At 43.5% G+C, this 10,089-nt stretch overlaps 1 long non-coding RNA gene across 2 annotated transcripts; it reads right to left on the reverse strand.

Annotated features, from left to right (window-relative positions):
• Window positions 1-1,103: 1,103 nt before the first annotated feature.
• On the reverse strand, window positions 1,104-10,061 carry LOC121075547. 2 transcript variants are annotated; one of them, XR_005823011.1, is made up of 5 exons: window positions 9,867-10,061; window positions 7,072-7,556; window positions 5,945-6,077; window positions 4,215-4,950; window positions 1,104-1,183 (listed from the first exon to the last, which is right to left on the reverse strand). It is a non-coding gene; the product is annotated as an uncharacterized LOC121075547 (long non-coding RNA). The 2 variants fall into 2 exon arrangements; XR_005823012.1 differs by lacking the exon at window positions 4,215-4,950 and having other exon boundaries at window positions 1,120-1,183.
• Window positions 10,062-10,089: the final 28 nt, after the last annotated feature.

Genomic DNA, 10,089 nt, shown 5'->3' on the forward strand with positions numbered 1-10,089 from the left:
AAATGCATACGTGCATTGAAAATACTATTCAAAGCATTTTCTGAGAGTTTTTGGCAGTACCATTGTGTCTAGAATATAGTCCTGGCCCAGGACCAGAGGTGTTAAGACAGTGCCATCACAAAAGGAGGATGTTCGCAGATCCGTATAATGCAGTACGAACCCATGCACGTGAGGTGCAGCCAGGTGGTCATATGCTCTGCTCTGGTCCCCAGAAGTTAAATATCAATAGTTTTAGGGGACCACACAAGGAAGGGAACATCTCCCACTATAAATTCACTCAAAAAGTTAAAAAGAAAATTAAGCCTGTGAACCTACCTGAGCTGCACACCAGCTGTGTGAAGGAAACATTTCTCTTTCTAAAACAAATCAATAAGAGTGCTGCAGGAAGGACAGCCATTCTGTAAATTTCAAATCAGACAAAGATGACAGAAACTGGTATAAAGGGTGTCAATAGCCACCTTGATGGAAACAATATCTTAAAAAAAAAAAAAAAGATACCCATTTATATCCTGCAAATTGTGTCTTTGAGTAGGGGGCATTCAAGAGACAGGAGAAAAAGTGCAGGGACTGCTCTTGGTGCTGAAGGGACACATTTAGGTTGTGAAAACAAAAGAAAAGGAAATAAACAAACAAAAAAACTTCTGTTTATTTTTTTCTCTGGTGATGCTGTCAAAAGGATGTAACAGGATTTCCTCCAAGTTCAGCTTAATACTAGGGAAGTGTTGCAGCAATCCTGTCCACAGCAGCTATTTCAGCAAGACTAATTCACAGAGTGCAGATGAAAAGCTCAAGAGTTTGGAAACTGGTTCTTCTAAAAGAGGTTTTGTGTCTGTTTTTGTTTAATTCACACCCCCAAAATGGCATTAAAGGTCTAGGATTTTTATTACGTTCTGCTGAAGTAAATGCATTTATGCTACACGAAGCAACTTCAGCTTACTGCTGAAATGGCTTTATGTTCTAATTAGTCAAATACAATAAATGGGTTGTTAAATAGTGCAGCTTATCCTTCTGCTTTGACTTATTTACTACTGCTCTGCAGTACTTAGTAAACCTTACAAATAATTCTGTAACTCTCTGCAATCAAATTTCTACAGATAAACTTTGCTGTTCAGATCTTGCCTTTTTGGTACATAAGCTTGGGGAGGATCTCTAAGGAATGTCTAGAACCCCAACAGAGACATACCTGTTAAAAGACAAAAAGCAATGTAATTTCTTCTGCATCTGCCAAAACCAGAGCTCCACATTACACAAGATGCCAGTGACAAGAGCAGGGGGAGAAGCGCAGAGTGCAGTTCTGTGCTCTGGTTAAGCGAGCAGTGATTAACACGTTTTGCCAGTCGAACTTTGACTGGTGGTAAACTCTAGTAATCTTCTGGCGTTTGATTAATCCTTTTATTTCTAGTGTAACGGTTGTAAAAATCAGAATTTAGACAAGACCACAAGTGACGCAAGATTAGCAGGCTTCGAACTCATCATACAAAGGATGAGCTGTTAACACCGAAGGACTGAACAGGGAGCAGCAGCACCATGCAGGTGCGTGCTGCAGCAGCGGGGTGCAGAGGGCTCCCCTTACCTGTCCCAAGGCTCCCGACATGCACAGCACTGTGCCAGGAGCTGGAATAAAAGTTTTCCCTGTGACATTCAGTGAGGCAAAGGCTGCAGACAGGACTGGAGCTCGTGGTGCTGCCGCCTCTGCCAGCACAGAGCAGTGGGGGGAAGCACACAGAGCCTAGCCATAGAATTCTTCCATCTTTAAATGCTAAATACTACTTCGGATATTAAAAGCCACTACAATTCACATACTGAACACTCCCAAAAGATGCTCAGGAATTAGTAATGTCAGGAAAGCATCCTCTTGTTGCAACCTAATGATGCAAATTTAGGCACCTCCTTGTCTGAGGAGTCACGAGCTCCACCATTCCCACAGCCCAGTGCTGTGCTGACCTTTCAGCAGTTCCTACAGCAACAAGCTGGAGCAGATGTTGCAAACAGAAATGATCAAAAACTTCTTTGGACTCAAATATAAAGCACAAACGTTTCTCAGCCCCATAAAGATCTGCTGGTCATCTTCTTCCCGTAAGTGGGGCTTTGCACATCTTACCCCTAATAAAGTTCTCATTACAATTTAAACTGTTAGAAAAGGTCTTTGATTCCTTACTCTGTTTCATCATTGTCCATCCCAAACAAACGCATCTCTTTGTAGCATTCTGTAGGCTCAGGGAAGGATGAGTAGAGAGCAGTGGTAAAGCTGTTGCTGTAAACATGATATAGTTTCTTAATGAAGAGGAAACTTGAGGGTCCTAAATAGCTCCGTGTCTTCTTTCTGAAGGACCTAAACCCACTGGTCCCTGCCTGCCCCCTACACTGGGTACTTAGATTCCAAAGAAATGAGGTTTGTTTAAGTCCTTGAAGAATAAGAACAAATAGCACATTCAGGTTCTTCCTGAAAGAGCAGCCCAGTAATAATTCAAACACATTAAATCTCTCTTGCTTATCCCCAGTGAGCTCCCGGACAGTTAAAATCCCATCTCCAATAGAGCAGATGCAGACATTTACATGGGAAGTTTTTAACTTAAATGGATTAGTGCATTTTACAAAAACAAACCAAGAAGTGAAAAAAATTAAAACGTATGCAGTGTGCTGGTAGAACCAAGTCAGAACCTCCTGCCAGGTTTGGACACAACTGTCTCCCTGCTGGGAGGCTCCGTCCTTCCTCCCGAACACGTTCTGCCTCCTGGGCCTGTCTCCCACCCACTGCCCATTGCAGCCCCCTGCCTTCCAGCACGGCCCAGCACTCCCAGTCGGCATCAAAAGAGTCAGAGCAGCAGGAAAGGAACGAAAGCTGGCCCCGTTAGCTTCCTGCTTCTCCTGAGCACATACCAAAGGGGAAGAAGAAGGGGCCTTTGCTGCAGGCCTCCCCTTTATCCTTTGTCTCTCCATCTGTCCAGGGATTTCCAGCCGCAGCAGACGGTAAACACCAAGCCCCAAAAGAGTCAGGTGAAGTCCTTCCCAGAGACAGTGCAGGCACCTTCAGGTCATCTTCTAACAGCAGATCTAAAACCCCTCACCTCGCCTCCTGATACCCAAAGTGAATTTAGCTATTCTGTAAAGCTCTGAAAGGCAGCAATGCAATTAGACTGAATGTGCTTTTCAAATCCCTCTCAACAACTGATCTCTGCAGGAAAAGTACTTGTATTTCACTCCAGTTTCCAGGTATTTGCTAAGTACAACAATTGTAGGTGAAAGACATGGATGCTTTGTACCAAAAATACTTTGCACACATGCTATTGTGTTGAGCTCACACAGACATTCTCTATTTAGATAGAGACGTTTTGATAAAGAGGCAAAATAATCTGTTGCAGGTAGAGAAACAAACTGCTGGAGCCGCGGGGAGCTGATCGAGCTGAGCCTCCTGAGCCGTAGCGTGGCGCTTTCAGCATGGCCTCAGCTCCTCAGGTCGGGGAAAGGCTGCTTTCCTGACACCACCTCGAAGCAGCTGATTTGAACATCACTGCGTCTTTCCACGTCGACAAGGAATTAGGTCAAAACTTTCTAGGAAATTTCTCCGGCCTGTTTTAGAGCTCAGTTCAAAAGATCAAAGTAGAGGAATTCTGTAGAATCCTGTATCTCACGTGGAAATGAAATATTAACAGGAAGAAATCTTGTGACTGAATACTGCTGAGCAGACATCCAGGGGCTTACTGCTTTAAAAACCCCAGCACAGCTCAGCAGCAGCAGAATATAAATCAAACAAAGCGAGTAAACATAAACCGGCCCTTCCATCAGTGCCCACCACAAGCACAGAGATGCCATTCATTTTGTTAGTGTTGTGGCATCATTTCATTTCCCCTGCTCCCATCTCCACCAGCAGCTTGGCTGCAAAGAGCCACTTTAGCCTTTTACCAACTAACAAATCTTACCCTAGCAGTGGAGTTTTTATCAGCAGTTAGAGCTCCTTGCTCATGTTCAGTATTAGTGTTTTCTTCTAAAGCACTATTTTGATTAGATGATCTCTTCCCTGAGAAAAAACACTTACGGCCAGATTTTTAAAAAGCTATTAGGCTCCTGCTTAATTTAAATGTGTAACAGCAGGCAACTCAGCCTAATTCTCTACTTGAGCACATAGTCTCCTGATTTATACACACGACTGGAATAGCTTTTGCAGATGCACATTTTGCCTCTTGCTTTATCCTCCTCACGCTTTAAGAACTTACCTTTACTTATGATTTTCTTAATTTGCACTTAAATTACACAAATAATCACTTAGCATACAGACTGCATTGACCAATTTCCTGTAGTTGCTTTGAAACAGAGTTCAGTGCACTTCTTTCATCCCAAATCATCCCATGGGGTAGGAGTTTTTGGGCCAGCCCCACATTTAAGAGAGAAACATGCAAGTCATGGGGAGAACGAGCAGAAGGTTTAAGTCCACACATCAACTCCTCCCAAGCAGTCAGAGGCAACGTCGAATCTCACAGTAAAACAACTTTTGCCACTGATATATCTTCTTGCAATTTCCACACTGGAACTTCCACAGGTTGCTTTGATTTATGAGGATATTTGTCTGTTAACAATTGATTGAATTAATTACTGCAGAAGAGCATTTCTGTCCCAGAACAGGGAAGGTTTTTTAACATTTTTTTTGCTACAGTAGTTGAAACGAGTGGTTGGAAATGCAGCTCATCTCTATTATATGGTGGTTAATTTCAAACACTCCTGGGACTCTTACAACTTTCTTCAGAAGATTCAAAAGAGACAAAGACCTTCTTGATCAGGGGAATAGATTTTGTGTTGTTTCTTTTTTTGGAGCAGAGGAGAATAGCAGGTTGCAGGATATGATGTTTAGAAATTTCTCAAGCATAGAATTATTGCTGATTGTAATTTATACTGGAATACAGCTCTGTGAGCGTCACTTTCCAAAACACTTCCACCTGACCCATGCCCTTTTTCCTGAAAAGACACCAGAAAATCAAGCTTCTGCTGAGACAGACTGCAACTAAGACTGCCACCTAAGGACAGCACATACAAAGTAACACGGAGCAGACGCTAATGCTGTACACTTCGTGGTGCACAGACTCCAAGCCACAGATAAAAACACTGTTGGACTGGAGCTGCATAACCTGGGACAATTCCTAATATTGTGGGCAAGTGGGGACTGAGCACAGAAATGCCCCAGGGCATGTCCTAACACCAACAGAGTAACGTACACCTTTGTGTGGATTGCTACATAGGTCTACAACCCCAGCTGGATGACGGGGAAGGGGACGCAAAAGATATAGTTATATGCAGCGGACAGTAAGCAGCACAAACTTTTCTCCTGCACAGCTACAAGTGGCCACGGAACAAGACCAGTGGGGTTTAGGCAACCACTGACTACACAACCAAGGCCAAGGGTCACATCTAGTCTTCCTAGGAAGGTGTTGCTCAGTTAAGCGCTTTCACTCACCGTATTTTCAATACTGCATGGACTGGATAATAGAATAGAGTCAGTGAAAAGCAGCATTAACTGGTAGTGACCCTTCTTGTATCAGGGTCACCACCAGAGGGGCAACAGTACTTCCATTTCTCTGAAACTCAGCAACTTACCCTCAGAACAAGATCTGTCCCACCAGGCTGGATTCTTAATTGCCCTGGTGTTTCTGCTTCTTCATGCTCTTAAACTTACCAGAACTTCAACATTCAGATTCTTTTTTTGTTTGTTTTTCTGTAAAATTATGCTAAGTTCTTCTTGCATGCAGTATTGTATTACACCTTTTGAGCCATCTGTTGTACTCCATCATTAATATTTTAGTGCAGTTTTTCTTTAGAAACAGTTCTTTGGATCGTGTTGTGGTTTTTTTTTGGCATTGATTCATCTTTTTTTTTTTTTTTCGGTTCACATCTCACTTCTCAAGGCTAAAACTCCACAGGCAGGATTTCCATCAATTTTAGTTTGAGTTCTCACCTGATTAGAAGCTGCAGCAGAAAGTTTTACAATTGCACTCAGAGTGTAAGGCTTCTGCTTCTCCTGACACATCACTATTTCAAGATTTGATTTCAGTCCAAAGTGCACATCACAAGTTCCTTTCCAAAATTCCCTGTAATGGAGAAGATACTGAAATTAAAAACACTAATAACTATAATAATAATGAAAGTAAAAAATTATTTCCTCCCAAGTAATACTGAGGTAACTTGAAACGCTGTTTTCTATTTACTTATTTATATTTCCTATTTGATTCGATCACATGACAAACCAGTAACAATATTTCTACTCACCACATTCAAGTATAAGAATATTTCTTGGTAATGCTTAACAGGAGTTGTTCTGACCTGGAAATAAAACGTAACATTCATCTGCCTACAGTACTTAGAGTAAATAAAAAAGAAATATACTACTGGGATTATACCATATGAAACAATTGGAAATGCTGGCGTGATTTGACATGTAACAGCCCATTTGGCTGGTATTAACAGGCCATGAAGTCACATAAAATAATAAAACAAGATTAAAAAAAGAGGAGGTTTGTAAGAAAAATGCATTTTTGACCTTTTCTCAGAAAGAAAGTCTTTGTTCCGCATTTTTTCCTACACCTCTTTTAGAGCTGCTAGGCATGACACTTTTCCCCAACCACGCTAATAGTCAGTAAAACAACCAAATCCTTTTGCAGAACAAGCCTAACCAAACCAAACTAACTGACAGTTAGCTGATCCCTAACTCCAGTGGCTTCTTCAGGTCCCACCTGTGTCGGCTGCTGCTCTGACACTATCAGACAGCTCAAACAGGGAAGTTTTGCAGCGACTCCCACCAAGGCTTAGCTCCACCAGCACATGCCCATGCCATCACCAAACTGGAGAAATCATCCTACAACCCTACCGCCAGTCAGAAATCCTTCTGGGGACAGCTCTGATGCTGGGTTAAGCAAAGTGGGGCCACTGATGGACATGATGTTCCATAGATGAGGGACAGCCCCAGCCCTGGTGCACAGCACGGACAGGGAGGATCCAGCCCCTTGGACTGAATGGGTCATTTCAGTCTCTCCAGACAGCCCACAGCCTACAATGTACAGCAGAAAAGGTTACAGGGTTGCCCACCTTTGCCTGCTGCATCTGTTCAGCAGGTGGAGATGGACAGTCATTGCAAGTCTTTGCCTCCTTTTGCAGTCTGTGCTGCTCAAGAATTAAATCATTTCACTGTTTCACCCTTCACTTGCAGATAAGGTACTGTTGGTCCTTCAACATGAGAGTCAAGGAACAAAGAGGAGAATTAATGGTGGAAACAGCCCCAAACAAAAACAATGCAGTTAATGATTGACGATACATTGAAATCACTACAGCTGAAAATACTCTTTCCTTCCACCTAGTACTCCATTCATTAGAGGGAACTTAAATTTCACTGGTTCTCCAGCTTCTCCTCTCAGCTGAGATCTTCAGACAAGATCTGGGTTGCAAAATTCACGTGGAGGTCTTAGGGGAGTTATGGTCCCACCCCATAACACCAGGTTCTGGGATGAATATGTATCATAAAATGAACTTCTTTTGAGGTATTTCTCTTCGCAGTATTAAGATGATATCTTAGCCTGCAGAGAACACATACACAGAATTTTTGATTCACAGATTCTTGGAGCTGCACATAAAATATATTAGGATCTACAGAGACCTGAAATTAGAGAAAGCAGGCGGGTTTCACATGCAAACCTGAACTAGCTATGTCTGTCAATACATCCAGGAGGATACCTAGCTCATTTGAACAATCATTTCCATCCTGAGGATGGCATTCTGAGGACAGCCACTTGCACAGCTCCTGAGCAAAGCACTCTTCTACCAGAGTACAAGGTGATATCACCCTTTGTTTCAGGCTCTTTGTCCTCTCTCCCTCCCTGTCCACATGCAAGGGACAGCACAGTGCCTGGGAGCTGCCAGGGAAAAGCAAGAGAAATCACAGAACTGTGGGATGGTTTGGGTTGGAAGGGACATTAAAGACCATCCAACCCCCTGCCCTGGGCAGGGATGCCACCCCTCAAGCCTGGGCTGCCCACAGCCCCGTCCCGTCTGGCCTTGGGCTCTGACAGGGATGGGGCAGCCACAGCTCCTCTGGGCAAATGTCGTCTTGCTCAGCAGCTTGGTCTGAGAGCGGAGCTGACTTCTTGTAGGATCAAACACAAGCTCCAGCTGCCCCCCACAAATGAAGGACAAGTTCTGTGAGTATCAGCTAATCAATGGCCTCATCTTTCTGCTCGTGCAGGACCTCTGTCTCCCTACACCCCTGCCGGTCAATGAAAAGGCAGAAGAGCTTCAAGAGGTGGATTCAGTCCCTAAGAGCCAAAGTTGACCGCAGAAGCCAGCCAATGAGGACAAAGGGAAAACATCTCCCCAGTACATTTAAATGCTGAAGATGGGTGATGGGAACCTGCCAAGGAGAGGCTTCTGCTCCCTTCCCCCTCGGAAAGGCCAGTAAAAGTGGGAAGAAACAGTGCTTGGCTGCTTTGATTGCAGCAGATCCTGTTAGCACAGCTCTTCCAAGGCTGCGGCCCCAACTCCACTCATCACAACTCTGCTGGGCTCTGAAGAAGGAGCTCAAAAGCCACCAGAAGAGCAAACACTGTCAGAACATTTTGCATGTGGGAGAGACGCCCAGTGGAAAAACTCCAGAAATGGGGCACTTCTATGCCTAGCCCTGCAGCCTTCCCTCTTCCCCCTCCGCTTCTGGCAGAGGATGACACAGTTCCTGCTCCTCGCAAGGGACTTGGGTGCTCTGCACATGAAGCAGCACCAGCACGTCCTGCTGGGAGCAACGGCCGCTCACAGGAAATGCCTCGGCACTACAGGAGGTGGGGACGGCAGGAAACGCTCTGATCTGAGGTTCTTCTTCAAGTCCTTCCACGGGCAAAACCACCAGGCAGGTCATTGCTTAGCTGAAGGGTTTTGTGATGCTGCGACCAGCCTGAGCCTGAGGTTAAAACCAATCCACTGGCTGTGCAAAAGCCACTGGCAGCCCCGTGCAGGTCTGCTGGGGACAGGGGGAGAGCAGCACCGCAAGGGGGGTTAGCAGTCTGATAGTCAACAGTCCAAGAGTTTGTAATTAATAGACTGATAGTTCTGGAAATAAACGATCTATCCCAGCATAGGATATACTAGATAGAGTAGGCACCTGGTTGAGAGTTTATACTCTAATAGTCAATAATCCAAGTAGTTCTGGAGACAAACTGAATAATAGACCTTTTCCAGTTGTCCTGTGTCTGATTTTGCAGTGCAACCCCAGACTTTTTTTTTTAAACCACTGCATTCTTTTGTGTCAGAGACATCTCATCAATATTTGTAAAAACATACAAAGTCCTTTGGTTTGAAAAGCACTACGTTAGTACATTCTGGCTTTCAAACATGCATTTTTCCAAAATGATAATTTTTATGCATGAAGATACTTCAAAAGGAAAGATTAGAAGAAACAATGCTTCTTATTCCTCCCTTATTTTATCTGTCATCAGGATGGTAATCTTTAATATCAAACACAACTTCCACTTCAGTCAGCACTGAAGCAAATGAGTATTATCTGCTAAGTAACATCATTATTCCATCGGCAGTTTCTCTGTTTCACTTGGAAGCTCCTGATCGAGACACTGCTCCTGGTTAGTGCATTAGCGCTGGCAAGATCACAGCCAAAGCCATATGAGCAAACGTTCTTAGAAACACAAATTACTCCATGAGCTTTTAATGCAAATAAGAGGTCAATAAAAACAACCACCCCCAGGAAACTAATTGGAAGTGAAATATGGACTCAAACAATAAACTATAGCTCAATTTTATAGAGCTTAATGATCAAATGCATTTATTTCTGACATCCAAAGAAAACAGTATGAAAACATCAGCCTAGGAAGTGGGTTTGCACTTACCTTCCTAACTGTAGTCATAGCACTTTCAAGGAGAAAGAATCAGCAAAACCAGTGATCTCAGGTGGGTGATGTTATTGCTTAAATCATTTCATCAGAACTTCCAAATATATTTGAGTAGCATCTCAATCACTGTCCTACAGGCATCACTGACCAAAGTAACCTGTTAGCCTATAGAAAACCTGAACACACATTAGATATGTGGCCTTTAGACACAACATCAAAT

Source organism: Cygnus olor, chromosome 10 (genome assembly GCF_009769625.2).
Source record: "Cygnus olor isolate bCygOlo1 chromosome 10, bCygOlo1.pri.v2, whole genome shotgun sequence".
NCBI classification, from domain to species: domain Eukaryota; kingdom Metazoa; phylum Chordata; class Aves; order Anseriformes; family Anatidae; genus Cygnus; species Cygnus olor.